Below are 23,584 nucleotides of genomic sequence, written 5' to 3' on the forward strand. Positions count from 1 at the left end.
GACACAGAAAGCATTTCGTTAAAATGAACAAAAGCAAAAATGAACAAAAGCATTTCGTTAAAAGTCCAAACTTAATAAAAAGAAAGTTTGGTTTTGCCAGTTTTAACTAGTTTTTCAGGCTCTTGGTTTACAGGTTTTATTGGCTCTTAATTTTTTATTCGACTTATATGGTTGAATCGTTAGACCAACTAGGTCTTGATTGAATTGGCTGATCCGGCCAGGCTTGTACTACCTAAATGCTTTAATCATTTTTATGCAAATAGTGATGAAATGGCAACAAATTCAGTCTTATAAACTCTGAACATACCTGCTAGTAGTGCACAATGTAGTCCTGCAGGATATAAAAAGTAATTGATATGATTTTTAGTAAGGATTTCCTAAATGAATCCCCAAGTTACAGAGAATAAAAAAATAGAGGAAGGAAAATCACCATAGCTGAGAGCTGCATTCCGGGAACTAACCTGCAAGAATGCATATATCATTATTATCTTGATTTTTGAATTAAACTATATACAAGTACATTGAAACCTATAGTTATGGCCCATGAATTGCAAATCTTAAGTTATTTTGATACATCCTGGTGGCTCGGTATAAGATGCATATTAATACAAGCTATGCCGATCTTTGGAAATAATTAAGATCAAACAAACACTAGCAAGAAATTTATAAGGGTTCTAGGCTACCATCACCTTTCAGGGCATAATAGAGCTATGATGCACTGACGCTCTTTGACATGGAGTATCCAAATGTTGGAAACAAATATAGCTCTGACATTGCAAAATATGTATCGAACACACAGGGACATATCAAAAGAATAAAATAAGAGTACCAATTTTACATTTTTATTATATATTGTTATATAAAGAATTTTTTTAAAGCTGTTTCCTGCCATACTCCTAATTTTTTGAAAATCCTAGTATGATTGTGTCCATGATGTACCCCCTATTGTGTATCTTTGTCAGTGTATCCGAGATGAATGCTATGAAGTTATAGTCATCATTGGAAGATTTTAACACGTTACTGTGATGCCAATAACTTTGGATGTAAATGCAACAGAACTGTACTGGTATAGAAAGATAATGTCTTCAATATTTGTAGAGTTCTCATATGGCCGTAGCACGCTCATGGTGTAAAAGTTTATTTTCTCAGACTGAAAATGGTTGTAGAAGGGGAAGAGTGTAAGATCAATAAGTTAAAAGGTCAATGAGTGTATGCATGTGCGTGTGTTTTCCCTTATTCCTCTCTAGATGAACATGCCATTAATTGTGAGAATACAATAATGTGTACCTTTGGAAAACAACTTTCATTAAGTAACTCAGTCAAGTGAGTGCACACCAAAACTTGTAAAATACAAATACCGCATGCCCCCAATAGTTTATTGATAACTATTATAGTAAACACACTGCCAATCATTCAATAAGTTACTCAATTTTGCTTAAATTCTTTCATAACTTCATATAACCACCTTAAATATCATGTTTCAATTAAATCAAATGCCAAACAACAAATATGCCTTCCTGAGCTTGGAAATGAACAGTGGTGAATGCTAAAGCCAAGTAATTAAACAAGCTGAGAAAAAAACTGTGAAGTTTTAGTACTTAGCTCCAGATGAGAGTACACATATATTACCAAGGGTGAATTTCGATATGGATTTCGCTATGAACATATTACTTTTCCAAGTTTTTCCATATTTTCAATATCAAACCAAATATACGAGTCCCTCAAATCTCTAAATTTAGTATGACAAAAGTAAAAACTAAAGCAATTACTGATTCGGATATCTGATTTAGAACCAGTTACAAAAGTAAAGCAGATTCAGATAGTGGATATCAGATGTTAATATCTGCATCCACTCCGAATCCAGTCAATTAAAATTGCACTATCCAAATCCTCAAATATCCAATAAAAAAAATCAGATATATGAAAATATCCAAAATTGCACTATCAATCAGTGTACCTTAGCTCATTCCCACTTGATGTAGATCTATCATAAAAGTGGAATGTTATGCAGTCATAAGCTTGCCTCCCATCGCACAGAATATCATGTGAAAATGGGAAACACGATTGACTAACATACCAGATAAAATACTAACAGAGATACATAATTTTAAGAATGAATTTAGCAAAAAGAAGAAGTTACCTATCAGTTAATCCAACTGTTGCAACATCACCAGGTACAAAACTTCCAATATAAGAAAGGGAAACAATTAAACCCACTTAGGAAAACCATAAATTTGTAAGTACAATAAATGGATGATTATGTAGGCTACTAAAGTATTTATCTCCAAAGTATCATGAATTTAGTATTTCAAATAGGTACAATTACATAAATCCATCAAAACTTGGCAAATGCACGAACATAATCACACGCCTTTTACAAATATGCTTCCATTAGAAAAGTACACCAGACTCACATGATTTATATAGATGCTTTTCCCTGAATAATTAGGACCAGTGATGATATGAATCATTCCTGAAAATAACAGAACCTTATAATTTGGAGGGCGGGAAGAACTTCACAGTGAAATATTCAGAACAGGCTTTTCTAGATGAGACGCATTTTCATGAGATTTTTACATGCTACCATTGAACTTTTAACTCAACTTACCTTTATCAAGAATCTTCGTGTCAGTAGGGATAAATGTATCTACTTTCATTTCCTGCAAAACATGCATGTAGACCAGTATGGAGTTGTTATTTCTTATTATAGAAAAAATGATGTCACTTTTAATAACAATTCTCTTGATAGTTTCTTTAAGAAAGAATTGTAAAATTGTAAGTAGATGGTTACTTCCTTCTATTTTGTATATCAAGAATGGTCTCCATGGTTAAAGTAGGCCTCACATAATTGTTCTCAACTACCTCGAACACGTTTATGTTTAGAGAAGAGAGAAAAATAGAGATAAAGAGAACCTTTTATGATTCTTACCAATCAAGTTCAGACACAAAGTTCACAGCCTTGTGTAAATGTGTTGAGAACGTTAATATGTGTGAGACCAAGTCTCTGATAATTGCCCTCTCCATATCTTCGTTAATGAATTTAAGAATTAATGTTACAAAGAAATTCACTAAAATCACGTTACCCTGCTAACTAACATGACCTTTCACTTGCTAGGAGTAGCATGGGCTGGTATACAGCTTGTTAAGATGGGCTACTCGATGAAACTTGTAAATATTTTTTTTTGATAAATGAAACTTGTAAATATATAACACAACTGGACTTAACAACTTAGAAATGAATTACAAAGCATACCTAGAACTTCATGATAAATGTCTCCAAGAAGGTTATCTAATTCTCGTGTCTTTGGAGTACGATAAAAGAATCTTTTTGTTTCTCCATCAACATCAGAGAACTGAGTTTCCATAGCATATTCTCCAATAGATGCAATACAAGTGGGAATAGTAATCACAACTATTTAAATATGATGAAAATGTCAACTTAATTAGCCTTGAAAATCTAACATTAGACAATTACTAATTTATCTAGCCATCTAATGCATGCATCAACTTACTGCAAATTCAAGATCTTCAATTCTCGTTTGTGCAATATCATCAGGTTTCTCTTCAAAAAAACACATCAAGTATCCAATGACAGACAAACAAAAATTATCATGCTAAATGTTAATTAAGATGTACTTGCAGTAGAGTAAGATTATGTTTAGTATCACAAGAATTGATTTGACACATGGATATGCGAAGAGACACAAACCCACCTATTTGATAAATATAAACAATACAAGGGGAAAACTTCTCTTTGCATAAATAAGGAACTTGTTCAAGCTCTAACAATGAAACATGCGAGGATGCTAATTTATGTTAATATACCTGTAGGAACCATAAATGATATTTTGAATTCGTAATATAAATGCTTTATACACTAACAAGTTCCTCTTCCAGAAATTCTTGCAATTCCTCGTATATTTGTCTCAGCTCATCCAACTGCGCACAGATGGAAATAACACTAATGTGAGATGTTTTTTGAAAAAAGAAGAAAAACATTCCTAGAAAAAACATGCTATCATCATCACAGAAAAATCAGAAGTAATGCCTAACCTCATCATATAAACCCTCTTTCACTTGCATCTCATAACCCTTCTCTTTACTTCTGCATCTATAACACCAATAAATGTGGAAACCCAAATTGAATGGTGGAATAGAGAACGAGGAATACCTATAGAAACCCTTGATTTTTGACTCCCTCGACTGCATTGTGGTGAATGGCCAAAACAGTGGGAGGTTGCAAAGACAAAAAGGGAAAAAAGAGAAAAATGGGGGAAACATATGCGGCGTGAACTTTTGTTAACAAGGGGGAAAGATAAAGCGGGAAAGGATGAAAATAAGGGGGGGGGAAATTATAAGACGACTCCTAAAGATGACACACAATTAAAACTATACTCCGTGTTTTTGTAATTTTGTTGGATTATGAATATTAAATATGACACACATTATTGTAAGTCATAAATCGTTCAGATTTTAAAAAACACGACATTTTTATGACACACATGTTTTGCAAGTAATAAATCAGTGAGTGTCATCTTTCGTGTGTCATTAAAGGTATATTTTCTTGTAGTGTAAGAAGCTGCCCGAGCTACTTAAAGTTTAGTTATTGCTCCATCAAAGCTTACTGAGTTTCTTCAAATAGAGTTGGAGTAGTAGATTATGTTGAATATTACAAAGGTTAGTTCATTTCCCATAGATGCAATTAACTGGGATATTTTATTTGGCTCAATTATTTGGTTCTTGTGGACGAGAAGAAATCAAATTTTATTTGATTTGGATTATAAGGCTGATGACACTGTGCTCTAACAAATTCGAAGGCTGCAAATGGAAGCAGTTCATGAATTTGACACGGGGCTAGACTGTCGGCTAGCTGTTTCGCCCGACCCTTAGATGCCTTGCTCGGTTACTCGACTTCTAAGTCAGCCTAAACTCCTCAGTTAATGTTGCTATAGCAATAAACACGACGGATAAGCATTGAAAAACATAAGTAAGAGTGTGTGGGGAAATATTTGGCCCGAACGCCTGAGTTTATTCACACAAAACTCTCTATGTCCAATGGAGGTAGGGAGGCCTCCTTTTATAATGAAGTCTCCTTACATCTCATGACTACTCCTAGTCTAACTACAAGTAAAACTCTTTACTTTAGTTGAAACTCTAATATTTGAGTCATACTCAAACAATGACTATACTACTTGGCTTTATTTTTTAAGTAATGGCCGACCTTGCTAGATGGACAGGCCCTAAGTCGGTGCTGACCTCGGCCCTCGGTGCACCGTCGGTGTACATAGGCCTCAGCCCTGTGTGCTCCGATGTGTGTTTCCCTCGCCCAAGTAGCCCCCTTTGTACGTTCATCTCGATTCTAGGTGCACACCCGATGTGCGTTGGCCCCGACCCCGAGTGTATCCCGTTGCTTACTGGCTAGAGCCCTCGGCTGACCTGGTCGTGCGTTGGCCTCGAATCTAGGTACGGTGGTCACGACCCTAGGTGACCCTTGCTGTTTGATGGTCGTGCTTGTGGGTAGTTTAGGGCGGGCATTTCTTGACCCTGTTCGGTGTTACGTATGCCTTAGTCTCAACGTAGCCCTTGTGGGCTGCCTGGGCTGTGTCTGTCAGACCCTGGTGGGTGTTGGTCTCAGTACTACAGTGGAAGCAGCTTGTATTATGCTGGTTGTGGCCCCACGGGTAGTTTTTTGTGGGCCAACTTCACCCACATGTTCATGGCCCGTCGTATTTTCCCCTACTTGTTCTAGCGACGCCCTTGTCGCTAGGTTTGCTTTGTGGCTTTAAAAGTAGTTCCCAAGTTGTGTTCACTTTTTTTGGAGCATTCTTGACATTTTGAATAACTGTTAAGGTCTTGGTCTCTTCTTGATCACTTTGTATCAACGGGACACTATCTTGCCATCGAGAATCTATGATGCTCATGACATTTGCATAAAGAAGGACAGAGGCTTTGATATGGATAAGGAAGTTCAACCCGATGACGAAATCAAAGTCATCCATAGGGATTATCATGAAGTCTACATTGTCCTTCCATCATCCAATCTTCAATTCTACCTTCCGCGCCATTCCAACGATCATAACTTCTTCAATATTGACGGCCTTGATTGCTCTCTTTGAAGGTTCAATTTTGAGTCCAAGATCGTCGGTGACCCTTTTTGATATGAATAAATCGGTTACTTCGGTATCCACGAGGGAAACTTTGGAATATCTGGCAAGATTGATGTTCACGTAAATTCACCCTTGCTTTCGGATTTAATGTTGTGTGACTTGGAGTAGGTAATTTTGTACCCTTTGTGGTCTCCTCCCTCGATGATCATTTCTTTGTTTAGAACTTACCCTCGGCTTAACACTTGTAATTGAGATAAGTTTACATACTTCTTCCTCTAAATCGCCTTCTTCTTTGACAATGGTTGCGAGTTTTCTAGTGTGGGGGTAATCTCTTGCAAAGTGTCATTCCTCTTGCCAATTGAAGCAGCATATCGATTGTATGTCCCCTTCTCTTTTGACTTGTTACGTCGATAGGATCTACCTTTTGTAGGCTCCTCCTTATTACTTGATAGGCTTTGTTCTTGGCCTTCAACTTGGTTTCTCTTACTAGGACCCTCGACTTTTGATTTGAGAGACTTGGGTTTTTTAACACCAAGTTTGATGAGGGATTCGACGGTTGTCAAGGCTTTAGACAATTCTTTGACGCCCATTTTTTCCAAATCGCTTTTGTAGATGACATATTCTATTTTAATCAAACCTTTTTATATCTTTTCTCTAATGAAGTGTAATCTATTTCATTCTGCTTTGTTCTTTCATGAAAGACAGGATTGGTTGCAATTTGCAAAGCTTCTTTACTGTCGCTATATAATACTTCTGGTTGCTTAGTTTTTACCCCAAGTTCTTGTAACACTCTAATCCAGACTATTTCAACTGATGTTACCGCCATGCTTTGATACTCTGTCTCTGCAGAAGATCTGAAAAAAGTAGTTTGTTTTTTGACTTCAAATATATCAAAGATTCTCATATCTTTACACAAAAACCAGTCATTAACCTCGTCGAGATTGGATAGGATGCCTAATCTGAGTCACAATATGCCACCAAATCATATCTGTTAACAGACTTTAGCAAAATCCCTTGACCTATGTTCTTCTTTAAATATTTCAAGATACTTATTGCAACGTCCATGTGTGTTTCTTTGGGTTATTGCATAAACTGGCTAAGATATTGTAATACAAATGTTACACAAGGTCTTGTATGTGTTAAGTACAAAAGATTCCCAATTAACCTCTGAAATTGAGTTTTATCTGCTAACAGATCATCATTAAAAACCTGATGTCCCTATTGATGTAATTCTTTATCATATTCTATAGTAGTGAAGTGTTGATTTTGTTCCAAATGTGTTGACACTGGTTTTGCTCACACTGAACCAATACTTTCTATAAGCTCTAAAGTATATTTCATCTGAATCAATAATATACCCTATTTGGATCTCAAAATCTTAAATCTTAAACAAATACTTAATCTCTCCTAAATCTTTCATCTTAAACTTTTGATTCAAGAAAGCTTTTAATTCTTCAAGCATGGCCAAATCATTGCATGTGATTAACAAATCATCTACATAAACAAGCATGATTACCAATCTGTCATCTTGTCTATTGATGAACAGAGATAATCAAATTTGCTTTTAGTATAGCATGCTGCCATAAGAGCCTCTATGAGCTTCATATTCCATTGTCTTGAAGCCTGTTTAAGCCTATAGAGTGATTTTTCCATCATACACACTATATTCTCCCATTGGTTGGAAAAACCTCTAGGAAGCTTCATGTATACCTCCTCAAATATGTCACCTTGAAGAAATGTGTTGAATTAATATATTGATATAACATTAAATTGCAAAATTGTTTTTGGACTTAATTGATTAAAAAATTATCAAAAATAATTCAAAGTCCAAATTAATTTGAAAAATATGTTTTAAATGTTTTTAACTTAGTCGGGCCTTTTCAAAAACAAAATTGATCATTTTTGCACTTTAAAGTTAAGTTTCCTAGGATTTTTGGCTCAAAGGATCGATCCCCTAATGAAAGGGTTGATCTCCTTGAAAAAGGATTGATCTCTTTACCAAAAGAATCGATCCCTAGATGAAAAGAGAATCAATCCATTCCCTTAAAGGATCGATCCCTTTGTTACAATGGTCGAACTTTTTGAAAAAGGATCGATCCCTTTTAATAAAGGATTGATCCCTTATACATTAAATGTTGTTTTTGGTTGTAGGTAACTGTTATAATGATCCCCAACGGCTTCAAACAACTAGAATTAATGGAAAAATTATAAATTGAAGGTCAAATCTTCCAAGGTTATCAAGAATCATTTTGAACCAACCTACCAACATTAAATCTTAGTTTTGTGCTTAATTTGTAAAAGTATTTTGCTCAAGTGTGATTTGTGTGAGAGTTTAATTAGTGCAAACTTATTTGCCTTTATTAGTTTTTCTTTAGTTTGCTAAATTTGTAATTACTCTTTGGGAGAGAGTGTATTCAAGGTTTTGGGTATAAACCTTGAAGTTTTTGTATGGTTACATCTTATCCTTAAAGGTAAGTAAATCTAGTGGATTTGAAAAATCCTTAGTTTGGATGCTAAAGTAGTGGATGTAGACTTGGTTTAAAAGTCGAACCACTCTAAATCGTTGTGCAAAAAGTTCTATTTTCAATTGCTTCTACCAAACATTTTAAAAGGCCAATTCACCCCCCTATTAGCATCTTCGGTTGTTCGTACGAGCTCAATAATTGGTATCAGAGCGGGTCTCTATTGATGGTTTAACAACCTTAAGAAGGTCATTGAAGAGCTCTATCAGTATTTTCAATCAACCAATAAAGATGGCTTTAACCTCCGACTCCTACTACATTGAAGATTCTTAACCGATCAACAATCCACCTTATTTCAATGGAGCAAATTATGCCTATAAGAAGAATATGATGATGTTATTCATTAAACAAAATGATCTAGATGCTTGGGGACTCTATAATGACATATCACTCTACTTCAACCAATATGATAGAAGATTGAAGTGAAAAAGAGAAGAAGTACCAAAACATTGCGAATGTCATGCACATTCTATTTTGTGAATTAGGGCAGGATGAAGTGAGAGAAAGAAAAAACAATCTTCTAACCAATTGCTATGAAAATTTCAAGATGAAATCGGATGAAGACATCAAAGCTATGATGGATAGATTTTTCGTGATTTTCAATGGCCTCAAGGGATATGGAGAGATTATCCTAAATGAAAAACTTATGAGGAAGATGATTTACTCTTTTCCAAAGTCTTGGCAATCAAAGAAGACGTCAATAATCGAAGTAAAGAACTTAAACTCGCTCAATCTTGATGAGTTTATTGGTTCCTTGCTCACTCATGAGTTGATGGTAAAAGAAGAGGAGCAAGAAGAAGAAAAGAAAGTTAAGAAGATAAAGGATGTTGATATCACTTTCAAGTCCACCTATAAGGAAAAAGAGGATTCAAGTGAAGAGGTCGATGAAGAAGATGAAGAGATAGCCAGATTCTTCAAAAGATTCAAACAATTCATGACATCCAAAGAAAAAAAAAGAAAAAGGATGAATCGAAGAAGGAAAATGATCCCATCATATGCTATCATTGCCAAAAACTGGGACACATCAAGTATGATTGTCATCAATTAAATAAGAAATGATCCAACAAGCCAAAGAATAAGGATTTTGTTTTTACTTGGAGTGATGATGACATCTTCGATGATGAAGAATATGAAGTAGCCAACCTTTGCCTAATGGCCATCCAAGAAGATTCAAAGGTATCTTCTAACTCAAATGAATTAAATTCATATTCTTTTGATGAGTTACAAGATACTTATAATGAATTGATTTTGGAATTGAAGCCATGAATTCCAAATACAAGAATAATTTCTAAACTCAAAAACGAAAATGATTATCTTTTGAAAAATAAATTGGATTTTGAAAGCAAAATAAAATATTGAAAAAGGATTCAGAGCTTTCAAAATTGAAAAATGAAAATTTTGAAAAAGAAATTTTTGATTTGAAAATAAGCTTGATAGCTTAATAAAAGAGAAAGAAATTATTTCTTACAATTCATCAAAGTCAATAATGGCAAAATGTTCACATTGCCATTATCATGGTCATAATTCCAATACTTGTCTTATAAAGAAAAGAAAATCTTATAAAATAAGACAAGTATGACTTCTTATGAGAACTAGAGTCATTGAAACTAACAATCAAGGATCCAAAGTAATTTGGGTACCAAAAATCATGTAAATGTTTTTTGTAGGTGTGTTGGAGCAATGATAAGCAAAGACAATGAATTTGGAGGCTCTAAAACATACAAAGGAAGGACACTTGAAGAAAGGGAGACAACCTTAATTCAAGTGGTAACAGGTTTTTTATTTCATGCAATTTTGTGCTTTATATGATTTTATATGTTTGTATGCATGATTGTGTGTCCCCATATAGTGCTTAATTGCAATTATATAGAGGGAGTTAGTTTTTGCATGAGTTGCAATTTATGGCCTTAAATACTTATGATGATGTTATTGGCCTTAAATTTTCCATGTTTGTTTGTTGTGGTGAAATCATGTTCTCAATGCTTTGTATTGATTATATATGTTGCTTTTGAGAATAGGATGTTCAAATGTAGAAAAATTAAAAAAATATGCATGTTTAGGATCTTTAGAGCCATTGTATATTTGTGTGACTTTATTTGGCCCTTATTTGTGTAAATTATGGACTAAATTGATCAATAATAAAAATTTGCATAATTCGAAGTTTTAAGTTGACATTCATACACATTTAGTATCCCCTAAGTTACTAATATTAATTTCCTATCAATAATATGACTTAGGTTGCATCCATTTAGTTTCCCATGTCATCAATTTGGTCTTTGGAATAAAAAATGCAATTTTAAAGGAAAATGATCGATCCATTTGATAAAAGGATCGATCCCTTTGATTGATCCCTTTTTGAGAAAAATCAGTCCCTTCAGACCATTTTTGTGGAGAAAAGTCATTTTAAACTTTTTTAGGCGCATTTAAATCCCCATCCCCTATATTTCAAAGCAAATACTCCCAAAACCTCCCAAACTCCGATTTTTACTAAAAGTCATCAATATGAATCAATTGTTACTAGCTTTTGTGTAAAAATCATTCTTCAAACTTCTTTTTAATGTTTTTATCATCAATTTGAAGGAATCAACCCTTTGGGTAAGATTTTTCAAAAACCCTATCTTTTAAAATTTTCAATTTCGGCAAGATTGGGTTGAATTAGATGGTTAGATAACACTTATTTATTGTAAAAATTGTTGTTTTATTGCGGGGAGCTTTACCAATAATCAATCTCTTATAAAATCCCAAATATTTATCTAACACCCACTAAGTGTTAAATAAAAGTCCCTAACCAAAAATCACCCTTTATCCCATTCGACCATACCTCTTTTTTAAGCCCAAAATTCATTTTTAAATTTCCAAAATTCCTTTTTGGGATCCTTAAACACTCATTTTTGTTTAAAAAATATATTTTATCATTTTTCTAATATATCGAAAAGAAAAAATATGGCTTCAAAGGAGGCATCATCGAGCAATCCTACAAGTAACTCTTATATGGATCAATGTTTTCGAAATTACAAAGCTCGTGATTATTTTTGACTCATTCTTTGCATCTCGACAAATTAAAGAAACCCAAAAAATCGATTTTTATTTTTTAAACAACTTGGGTTTCCCTTACGAGCAAAACTTGAAAGATATGAAGCTTTTTACTTTTCTAAACTTCAATGGTCCCATTTATCATTCTTTGATATGAGCTTTTTACTCAAATTCTCGTGTGTCATCCACTTCTCGTGATGACACTATCTATCAGACCATATTTTCATATCTTATGGGTCAGTCCGTCACTATCACTATTGATTTCATCGCCTAGTCTTTTGACCTCCCTCTTACCGGCAATGATAATGAAAAAGGCCATTTTTCTGTCGCCATGCGCCTTAGAAATAATAGAGTGACCCTATTATCCCTTTATGACCATTTACTTCATCACATAATCTCTAATTGCATTCATGCTTGAGGCACAAAATTCTCGACCGTTTGTGAGAGCGACTATTGGTGGATGTTTTGTATCCAACAAAGTCGCAAGCTTAATCTTACGAGCATGATCTTCAACGACATAGTGAGCATCATCAAATCAAAGGCTTGATCGAACCTAGTCTACGACATGTACCTTAACCACTTTGTCACACCCCAGTTTAATTTTAAAAGTTTATTAAATAAAATTATTTGATTTTAAGGACTAAAGTGAAAGTTTTTGGAACGTTTTAGGCTAGTTTCAAAAATCTAGGAAGTTTAGGGACCTAACCCTGAATTATCCCATTTTTTGGTCTATTGAAAAAAAAAAGAAATTAGGTGGCTGAAGACACTTGAACCTGTGACCTAGGGGATGGTTACTCATGTATTAGCCATCTAGCCTAAGTCAATGTTTAAGAGTAAATTAATTAAATATATATTTGATATTTTTGGCTTGGGTTTTAATTTTTAAACCCTAAATCAAATTTAAAACCCTAAATTTCCTAAACCCCAAACCAAGCCTGTTTGTCACACTTCTTGGTTCCCCTTCTTCTGATCAACGATGAATGTCATCACCAGCTTTAACCAAAGCATTGCGACCATCCGACCAAAACCCCTAAGTCCGATCATCAAAAAATGTCATCATTCACCTTGGAAAGCTCGTCGAAGTTTCATTGAGAACCTCTTTTGCCTTTCGATTTTTCTTGATTTCCCGTCATTCAAGGCGTTATCTCATCTCACCATCCAAAGAGGGATGACCTAGCCTCTTATGCCACAACTCTAAAGCATCTTGTGAACTAGAAACATTGTGGACTTAAAACCCTGCCTCCTGCTTGTCACATGACTCCTGGCCATCATATGGAGACAGTTGATATAACCCCTCATCCGTGAGCTTCCCTCGAAGAAGAAGTGTTCTGGTTTGAGCATCCTTCACAAAACACTCAGAAGCATGAAACTCAAGAAAAAAATCATTATTACGCGTGAACTGTGAGATATATAATAACTTCTTCTTAATATTAGGAACGTGTAACATGTTTTGTAAAATTAAAGGTTTTCGACTTGTAGATAAGAATCCTCGACCAACATAATCAATTTTAACCCCTCACCACTGCCCATGAGTAAAGCATTAACACCAGTTAAACAATACCTTAGTCAAAAATAGACAGGTCATTCGAAACATGATGCGTAACACCCGTATCAGGATACCAAACAGTTTGTGAAGGCACTGATGGGCGACTTGAATTAGAGGGAACAACTGAGTTGAACACTGTAGGTGCTGAGCAGGCAAATGATAGTTGCTCAGAAGAACCAAGAATGGAGTTATTCAACAAGTCCCTGGAGTAAACACCACCAGAAGATACGGGAAACTGATAATATCTCAAAACATGAGGAACACTAGTCATTCCTGGTAAACCAGGACCAACCGAGTAAAAAATTGGTGGGTGTGAATAAGAAACAAATGAGTGGGGAACATACAATAAAGGCTGAACCGTATGAGAAAACACTTGCCCTCCAGATTGTTGTTTAACTGGATTCAGTCGAGCAAACTGTTTATGCACATCACCAGTCTGATCTTCACCTCCAGTCGCACCAGTAAAGTCACGATCAAAACGATGATAAACTTTTGTACCACATGGCCAAACTTACTACACAACTGGAATTAAGGCATGTTTGAACTCCTTCCTTGACCTCGATAACGATAGCCACCACCTTGCTGATCCCAAGTCTAACCTAAACGCAGTTGTGATGCATTATTATCTATAGCATCTATCTCAATATTATTTGCCTCATTGGGTAAGCAAGCAAAGTAAGACGTAACACCGTCATTTAGGAACACTTTCTACCGAGCCTCATAATCCAACAACATATCAATTAGAACTTCTAAAGACAAACTCTCATGAGACGCAATAGAAATGATTGACTCAAACTCCATCGACAGACCAACAAGAACAACACTCACATGCTCCTGCTCAGTAACAACACTACTTGATGCATTAAGTAAATCACAAATAGATTTAATCTTTGCAAGATACTCACTAATAGTCAAACCAGACTTTCTTTAAATATGTAAACTATGCCCGAGAGATGAAATCTTGTCGGCAGATCAAGCACCAAACAACTGAGAAACAATAGACCAAATGGAAGAAGCCATTGTAAGACCAGTAAGATGAGGAAGAACCTTAATACCGATCGTGGTGAGAAAACAAGAAGCTAACAACTTATCTTGCTGCCTATGAATCAAGAAAGTCATATTAACCTCAGCCTGACCATCTGACACACTTGCAACAAATTCTTCTGGTAGAACTACATCATTGGAAAGAAAACTTATCAATCCATAACCATCAACTATCAACGCAACTTGATGCTTGCAAAGAAGATAGGTGCTCTCGGTAAGCTTGACAGTATCATGTTTAGGAATATACTGAACCATATTAATGCCTAACAAAACCGTCATCGAGCTCACAGGAGAGGTATTTGGAAACATAGTTTTAGAACCTCGAATTAGATATGCAGTTAGATCAACCATGATGAACAAGATACAAACACAAAACAAGAAACATATTAACAACGGAAAAAACGACCACCAGGATTGGCGAATGATACCATGATAAGATTCTAAAACTCAGCTTAATGAGTAAAGAACAACAATGAAGATAAGAGAGAAGAGGCTCTCTAAACCTTGTTAATGAAAAAAATATATCTCAAGTCTTTATAACTAAGGCTTACTTATAGCTTCATGAATACACAACCTAACTACAACAGAAAGTATAACATCTTCATAACAGAAAACTTAACCAACTCATCCTAACTAACTCATAACCAAATGGAAACCTATTACAGGGAGAATGGTGTTTCCAAGACACGAATATCTTCCTGAAATCATAATAAATTGAAGGGTTAAGTACTTCAAATACCAGTCAACTTTAAGTGCAAACTCGTTTATATCATTAACATTTCAATTTTGTCAATTTTATCACTAACGTTTACATTTAAGTGAAATTATGTCACTCCACCGTTAATGTTCTAACGAGATGATGAAATGGCAGCAGTGCACCATGGTGTTGCTGACGTGGCTTACTCACCAAAACATCGTTTTAGCAAGACTGTGTTTGAGGGTAAAAACTCAAAAAGACATCGTTTTGTTTTGAGAAAATTTAGTAAAATTGTGCACTTGTGGAGAGTTGAACTCAAGATTTTTTTATTCAAAGGCTAAGGCTTAACCGTTGTGCCAGCTTAAAATTTTGGTTTAATCTTACATACGTAATGTACATAACATGAGTCATGGATTTCAAATATTATTTTCGAAAAAACCCATAAAATTATTTAAATTCCCAAAAATACCTAAATTTCAGAAAATCTGAAAAAAAAACTCCTAAGTTCCTAAAAATTCCAAAAACTTATATATTATTGAAAAAAAACTACTATTATTATTTTCAAATGTTAAAAATATTTTATATTGATTTTATAATCAAATTTAAATAGGACTCTATATTATTAAATAATAAAATTTGACTAAATTGTTCCAGATTTATAAATTTTGTCTAGAGCTAGACTAGTACCTATAAATTTATTAAAATTTCATACATATTTAATTAGAATCAGAATCGAACATTTGTTATCCTAAATCAAAACCTACCTCGCCCAATAATAATAATTTAGGGTATAAGGTGCCTTTAAATTTCTAAAGAAAATATTTTTTATTTTTTTCCAATTGAGTATTTAAATTAACAAATTTCATTAGTTAAGTTATTTAACCAATAATTTTTATCATAAATCGCTATTATATTGATTGCAATATTTTTTTAGGAATTTAGGAGTTGTTTAAGATTTTCTGAAATTTAGAAAGTTTTTTTGGGAATTTAAATAATTTTATGGGTTTTTTAGAAAAGAATATTTGAAATGCGTTACTCATGTTATTTATATTATGTTTGTAAGATTATACCAAAAATGTAATTTGCTATAGTGGTTAAGCCTTTTCCTTGGAATAAAAAGATTGAGTTCAAATTCCCACAAGTGTATAATTTTACCAAATTTTCTCAAAGTAAAATTACGCCGTTTAGGGTTTTTTAGCCCCAAACACAGTCATGCCAAAACGACATCGTTTTGGTGAGATAGTCACGTCAGCAATGTTAAGGTACACGGTTGCCATGCCATTGTCTAGTTAGTCATTAACGGAATGATATAATTACACTTAAAAATAAAAGTTAGTGTTAAACTTAACAAAATTGAAACGTTAATGATATAATAGAGTCTACACTTAAAGTTGAATGATATTTGAAGTAACTAATCCTAAATTGAACCCTATCATATCCTTTAACTTTATATCTTTTCGTTAGTGACATCGAATGAATGCATACAACTTTTTTCCGGGAGCAAAATGTTTAAACCAAATTGGAACGGCACAAAGTGGGGAACCGTCGGCTTTTATATATAATATAGATTCTAATTGTTCAATCAACTTTCCGACTGTGAGAATCAACAATATTGCTATGTGCAGAATAATTATTCCAATGGCTCATACGTTCGTCATGACATTTGCATTTTTACGACATCAATGGACGAAACAAATTAATTTTAATTATCACTAATCTTCAAAAATTTGTATACTCAAATTATGAAGTGAAAAACAATTGATATTATCTTTCTTGAAAATAAGAAAATTTAGTTGGAAAAGATATTTTTCTTATGCACAACCGATGAGTAGGAAGCAAAGAACTAATTATAAAGTATAAATGCCGAGGAAAGTAACACTCTATTTAAACCTTTCAGTATCATTTTTCCATCCAATGTGGGGTTCTATAATACAAGTACGGAAATGGACTGCTAAGATAGGCAAATAATTGGTCCAACAATATCTATAAAAGTGATTGGTAGTGAGAATGCCTTAATCTTAATCGTGATAAATGATAAAATTCCATATGCTTAGGACCTGCCATCAACAGTGCAGGGACTTAAAAACCCTTTGCTTCATCTCCTACTTATAGGGGTAAGGTAGTTGAGTTGATGTACAACTAAAAAGCTCATAGAAGCAAATCGGAGTAGACATGGCGTGATATTGCTTCGGATCATCTTTTTGTCGGTAATCTATTTGAAGCTTGAAGACGAGCCGAGTCAATATCACTCTTGTATGCTTCTTTTGATGTTACCGGTTTTTGATGAAGACGGAAGCATAATAAGTTCTGCTACGAAATCATGGTACGTAATCACCATAAAGTTTGGTCTTTCATATTTCTAAATTTTCTCAACCTCGGTTTCTGGCTGAACTTTTAGTTCAGGGATTTCATTTCTTATTCTTTGAGGCAGGGAAGCAGGGCCGGCCCTGATTATTTTTTGACCCGGGGCGAAATAAAAGAAATGGGCCTCTAATTTTAAAAAATTATAAAAACTATATAGAATAAAATTGATATTACTTTTTTATTAAAATAAACAAATAGTAATTAATTATCATCTCAAAAATGTCAAAAAAATATTAAAGCACACAAAAATTTATAGAAAACATTATCTTCGAGCATTTTTTGATACAAAATCATAGTGTCAACATCAATATTTTCCAACATATTTTTTTTTCATTACATAAAATAGCTAGCTTATCCAATCTTTTTTGTGACATTGTTAACTTCAAGTAATTTTTCAACAATTTCAGTTTAGAAAAGCTTCTCTTAATTTATTATGAGAAAAAAAAACAATCTCTAACTTACGAGAAAAAAATAATCTTTAACTTAGAAAAACACTTTCATTTCAGAAAAAAAATCCAACTGTATCAACATTCGACAAATTATTATGAGAAAAAATAATCTTAAAATTATTACAACATTCCCTTAATTTATTATCATCGAGTGACTTCAACCTTATAAAATCAATTAAAAATCCAAAACAAGTTTCAAAAATCTTTAAGTAATGTTTTTGTTTTTAAATTTAAAAATGGTTAATAAAAATTGAAAAAAAAAATGAACAGTTACAATAAATTTCCAAAAAATTTATAATCAAATCGAATTCTGCAAAGAAATGAACAGTTATAATAAATTTCCAAAATGAAATGAACGGTTATTCGTACAATAACTAACGTTTTTTATTTTAAATTAAAAAATGTAAAATTTAAAAATGGTTAATAAAAATTGAAAAATAATTAACGTCTATTGGATTTCCCAAAAAAATTATAATAATTAATGTTTATTGCATTTAATTCAAGAATTTTTTTTAATAAATTTACGGACCCTAACTAACCGGTAAAACCATTCTTTATGCATTGAAAAATAAAACTTTGCAGATACCAATTTTGCCCCTGCCCATGGCCGGCCCCGCGGGGAAGCAATGGTGGTTATCGTGTTGTGCAACAGTTTTTTGGTCCTTAAGGTTTGCTAGGAATGGGGCTGTTTGCAATGGAAGAAGATGTCTCTGGAGGAGGTCTCTTTTTAAGTTGTGATCTTTGTACAAAGTGAATGTTTCAAACAACGTTTCAATACAAGTTTTTATTGACAAATTGATAATCACTGAGAGAAATTTTATTATAAAAACTAAGATTTTTTATCACAAATTTTCGTGCAACACTACTATTATAAATAATTGTAATGTTATTTGATCGTTGTTATAATAGTTATTATGGTGATTAATTTTTTAAGATTAAATTCTCATTATAAGTCTATAATAATGATATAAATTTGACACTACTATTTTTTTTGAAAGGAAATTATTGACACTACTAGAATATAAAAAAATGCCTCCAATTGTTTTCTTTACGTTGAATGATATGATAATGATGACATATTAAGTGAATGTTTTGTGATAATGATTCTTTCGGTATTACGACTTTTACTACAATGGTGTTGTCTATAGATCAAATTATTTCATTAATTGGATTTTGTTTGTCCATCTACGACTCCTGGTCTATTTTAATAAAAATGTTTTTATTTTTTTAAAAAAAAATTCAACAATACCACAACATAACACATATCACTTAACAGATTTTTTTAATGACAATTACAATCTGGGCACCTATAGTGGTATGTTTGTAACATTAGACACCTGGATGAATGGTTAAAATTTAGGCCCCTATTTAATAAAAAGGATATAAATTAAGTACTTATTTTATAATTAAGCCTAAGTATTTTTGATTTAAACTAATAGTATAATAATACTAGATAAACTACCAGAATGATAATTTACTGTTTATATGTGTACACTTTTTTATTTAAAACCAAAAAAAAAAAAATGTTGGTCATTTACATTACCATTTTATCAACGTTTGATCATTGAGACATTAATTATCTTTATTTAATGAATAATATGAGTAAAAAAAATTAATTTAACAATTACAGACTGCAGATCAGATAATTCTTTTTCATTTATCCGATTTTAAATATGATTTTTCTTATATTTTCTAAAACCTTAACTTTCCCCCTAACAAAGGGAAGCGATAAGTGCTGCAGTAAACACGGATAATTTTTCATTTCTACAACTTATATATCCAAAATGTACAAAAAAATACACTAAATAAATTAAAATTTTGTTTTTTATTTTGCGTTAGACTGTGCTCGAAAGATAGGTAATTCGGGGTTAATTAGAAATTGAGAATCTGAAAGATTGTGAATGGGATGGTAGTTTGTTTAACTTTGGAAGCATATATTTTCCAATTTTCAGGTGGATTTTTATCTAATTCGCTATAAGATTTTAAATTTCCCTCCTACCGGCTTTATGCATGCTGAGTCGTTCCTGAGGAAGTCGACAGTTATTTTTCAATTGTTGTTAATCTTTTGTACGATGTTCGAGACTAAACAATGTCTGTAAAAACAAATAATGAATGATAAAAAGAATGCCTAAACTTGATTATCACGAAAAACATCTTCGTAGAGGTAACCTAAACTTTCAAGACTAGAACTTGTTGAGACCGTTTTCAAAAGAAAGGCCCTACAAAAATAGGCGTATGCCGCTTTAGGCGGCGAGCGCACGGTGTTCTTTAGTAAAAGGCGAAAGAAGAGTTCGCTATGCACTCACCACACGGCTCCGTGAGACTTAAAAACTGATTTGCATGAAGTCACTCGGGATGAACTTGTTTATCTCTTAAAGACGTGGGATCCTTGTCTTTCCTGCTTCTGTCACTATTCAAGCCTTCTTTCAACCTTCAATTTACCTACACCATGACTTTGTCCTCCCCTGATTGAAGCATTTCTTCCTGAAAACAATAAGACATTTGCGTACATGACGAAAAGGATTGTTGCGAAACCTTTTTTGTCTTCTTCGGGCTTTGCAGTTCCATTAGCGTGTAGCATTTCTGTCGTAACCGTCTTTCGGTTGGGCCCCGGAATTGGGCTTCGACTTGAAAAATGTGATTGGAGTCGCCACCGATTATTTATTTAAAAAATAAATAGGTTAATCGGATATCTTATATCTTACCTGATCTGCGTCTTACCAAAGATATGTCGGATTCGGGAGTCGATTACGGTCAAGGAAGGATTAGCACCCTTGAACCGCCCTTTCGGTACTACGTAATTTGCCGGTTGTCTTAAATTAAGAAAATTGTAATTTAAAATTAAAAGGTAAAAATACGATCACAATTACTTACCTTAAATAGTTTTAAAGGTGTGGCCTTAAGAAGGTCAAAAAACCATGTTAGATAAAAAGGTAATAGATTAAAAGGTAAGAAATAAATTAATTAATTAAATTAAAATAAAGAGAAAACAAATTAAATAAAAGATAAGATAAAGAAAACAAAGATAAAATAGTAAGTAAAATAAATATAAAAAATAAAGAAAAAAAAGAAAAAAAAATATAGAAATAAAACAAATAAATAAAATAATAAAAAAGTAAAAATAATATATATATAAAATAAAAAAATAAAAAAAGTAAATATATATATATAAATTAATAAAACTGATAATAAAAAATAATATATTTATATATAATCTAAAAAAAATAAAAATATATACTAAAGTAAAAAAGAAAATACATAAAATGTAAAAAAATATTACATGAAAAAAAAAGAAAAATAACAAAACAATTAAATAAAATGAGTAACAAGGGAAATGTTCTTATAAATAAAGTTAAATAAATAAAATAATAATAATTAAAACGTAAATGTAAGAGACCAAATCAAAAGTAAAAAAGATACTACCTTTTATTTATTTTTCGAATCGTTTACAATAGCTTTGCCTTTGTATCTTCTCGTGCTTTCCTCTATGTTTTGTGTGTAAATCGTGTCTTACAATGGTGAGTTACAATGGCTATTTATAGTGCTTGTGGATCCTATCTTTAGGAGTTTAAATCATAAAATTCGATCCCATTTTTTGAATCCTAGCAAAATTCTATCATATCTTTAGGAGTTTGAATCCTAAAATTCTATCCTATTTTTAGGAGTTTGAATCCTAGTAGGACGAAAAATGTGTGTTGACAGCTGCCCCTCTTTGCCCATAGTCGTGTAACGGGGATAGGGCAAAGATTAAAAGACACACTTTTCGTTCAGTGGAGTTGAAAATTAACTCTGATGTTTCAATAACTCCCTGTCGAATTGAGTTACGGATGACTCCTCCATCGTGAAGTCGAGTTCATCTTGAAATGATATGAAATTAAAGCCGTAGTTCAGAATTTGAATCAGCACGTGGCTTCCCGTTACCCTTCGGTCTTCTTCTCGGTTTAAAGACCTTGGATCGGAATAGAACTGAGAAATCTTCATTGACAGATAGCTTTTTCTTGACTTAAGCTATGCTGTTTGAAAATGTTTGCTTGTCACTAAGGCACGGCTAACCCAGGTCCTCTCCTCGACTTGAAAACCTCGACTGCAACCGGAAAGTAGTGCGATTGATGTGTCATCGAGCTGAATGGAGTCGAACTCGATAATTTTGATGGCAAATAATCCTTCTTTGAGTTGGATATCCTTCGTCGTGAAGTTGAAATCCAAGTAAGTAGCATAATTCCAAGTCCAATATCCTCCGTCGTGAAGTTGAAATTGGCTCTGGAACCGGAAAATTGTTTGTTGACAACCAGCCGTCCCTTCGTTGTGAAGTTGAACTTGTGTTGTCTCGAGTCCAATATCCTTCGTTGTGAAGTTGAGATTGGCTCCGAAATTGTTTGTTGATAGTCAGCCGCCCCTTCGCTGTGAAGTTGAGCTTGTGCTGTCTTGGGTCCAATATCCTCCGCTGTGAAGTTGAAATTGGCCCTGAAACTGGAAAATTGTTGTTGACAACCAGCCGTCCCTTCGTTGTGAAGTTGAACTTGTGTTGTCATAGGTAGCATGATATCCTCCGTCGTGGAAAATCAGCTTTGAAATTGGAAAGTTGTTCGTTGACAACCAGCCGTCCCTTCGTTGTGAAGTTGAACTTGTGTTGTCTTGAGTGGCACGATATCCTCCATCGTGGAGTTGAAATCGCAGATGGCCCATTCGTTTTGAAGTTGAGCCTTGACTTGAATATCCTTCGTCGTGAAGTTGAAATCCAAGTATTGTATGTTGCGGGTGGACACAATTCCCTTCGCCGTAAAGTTGAAACCGTGGAGACCCCTTTATTGTGAAGTTTGGCTTCGAGCTAGATATCCTTCGTCGTGAAGTTGACATCCACTCTCGAGCAAATTATGTCGCTTTGAGTTCAATATCATTCGCCGCGAAGTTGAAATTGACTCTAGCTAAAACCTGAAAAAGTTATGCATATATGTGATGCTATGGATGCAATGCTCTTAGGTGTGCCTAAAATGCATATGCAACATATGTTATTTTTTGGGCTCAGGAGAGAAATCTCGATCTTCGGTTGCTTCTCTGGAATCTTAGTTCTGGAATCTTCAAGTTCTGATCCCTGATCTCGAATTCTTCAAATGTTCAAATCTGATGTGCACATTCTATTTTTTGATTTGAGAAATGCTTCTCGACCATCCCAAGTATGTGCCTGAGCTGAGTGTAACGGTTTAAATGATGCTTCAAGAGAAGTTGTCTTAAAAAAGACAAAATTCGTTTCAAGGGAAACGATCTTAAAGATATATGTTGTTTCATGAGAAACGGCCTCAAGGGAGACAAAATTTTGTTTTAAAGGAAATAAACTCAAAGATTTTGTGTTTCAAGAGAAACTGTCTCAAGGGAGACAAAATTTGTTTCAAGGGAAACAATCTCAAAGGTTTTGTGTTTCAAGAGAAACATTTTCAAAGGTTTTTTGTGTTTCAAGAGAAACAATTTCAAAGGTTTCTTTTTGTGTTTCAAGAGAAACTGTATCAAGGGTGACACAAAAAAACATATTCAAGGATTGATGTTTCAAGAGAAACTGTCTCAAGGGAGACAAAATTTTGTTTTAAGAAAAACTTGTCTTAAGATAGACAAAATTTGTTTCAAGAGAAACTGTCTCAAGAGAGACAAAATTTGTTTAATGTAAAACATATTCAAAGATTTTGTTTCAAGGGAAACTGTTTTCAAAGTTTATGTTTCAATAGAAACTGTCTCAAAGGAGACAAAATTTGTTTCAAGGGAAACTATCTCAAGAGAGACAAAATTCATTTCAAGGGAAATGCTTTCAATGTTTATGTTTCAAGAGAAAT

General features: G+C 33.5%; 1 non-coding gene and 1 pseudogene across 1 annotated transcript; both read right to left on the reverse strand.

Annotated features, from left to right (window-relative positions):
• Nucleotides 1–251: 251 nt before the first annotated feature.
• Nucleotides 252–4,209, reverse strand: LOC120114430 (annotated as a pseudogene).
• A 15,751-nt stretch (nt 4,210–19,960) lies between these two features.
• Nucleotides 19,961–20,077, reverse strand: LOC120114460. The gene has a single exon (XR_005515392.1). It is a non-coding gene; the product is annotated as a U5 spliceosomal RNA (small nuclear RNA).
• Between the last annotated feature and the right edge of the window lie 3,507 nt (nt 20,078–23,584).

Source organism: Hibiscus syriacus, unplaced genomic scaffold (genome assembly GCF_006381635.1).
Source record: "Hibiscus syriacus cultivar Baekdansim isolate YM2019G1 unplaced genomic scaffold, ASM638163v2 tig00110223_pilon, whole genome shotgun sequence".
NCBI lineage: Eukaryota > Viridiplantae > Streptophyta > Magnoliopsida > Malvales > Malvaceae > Hibiscus > Hibiscus syriacus.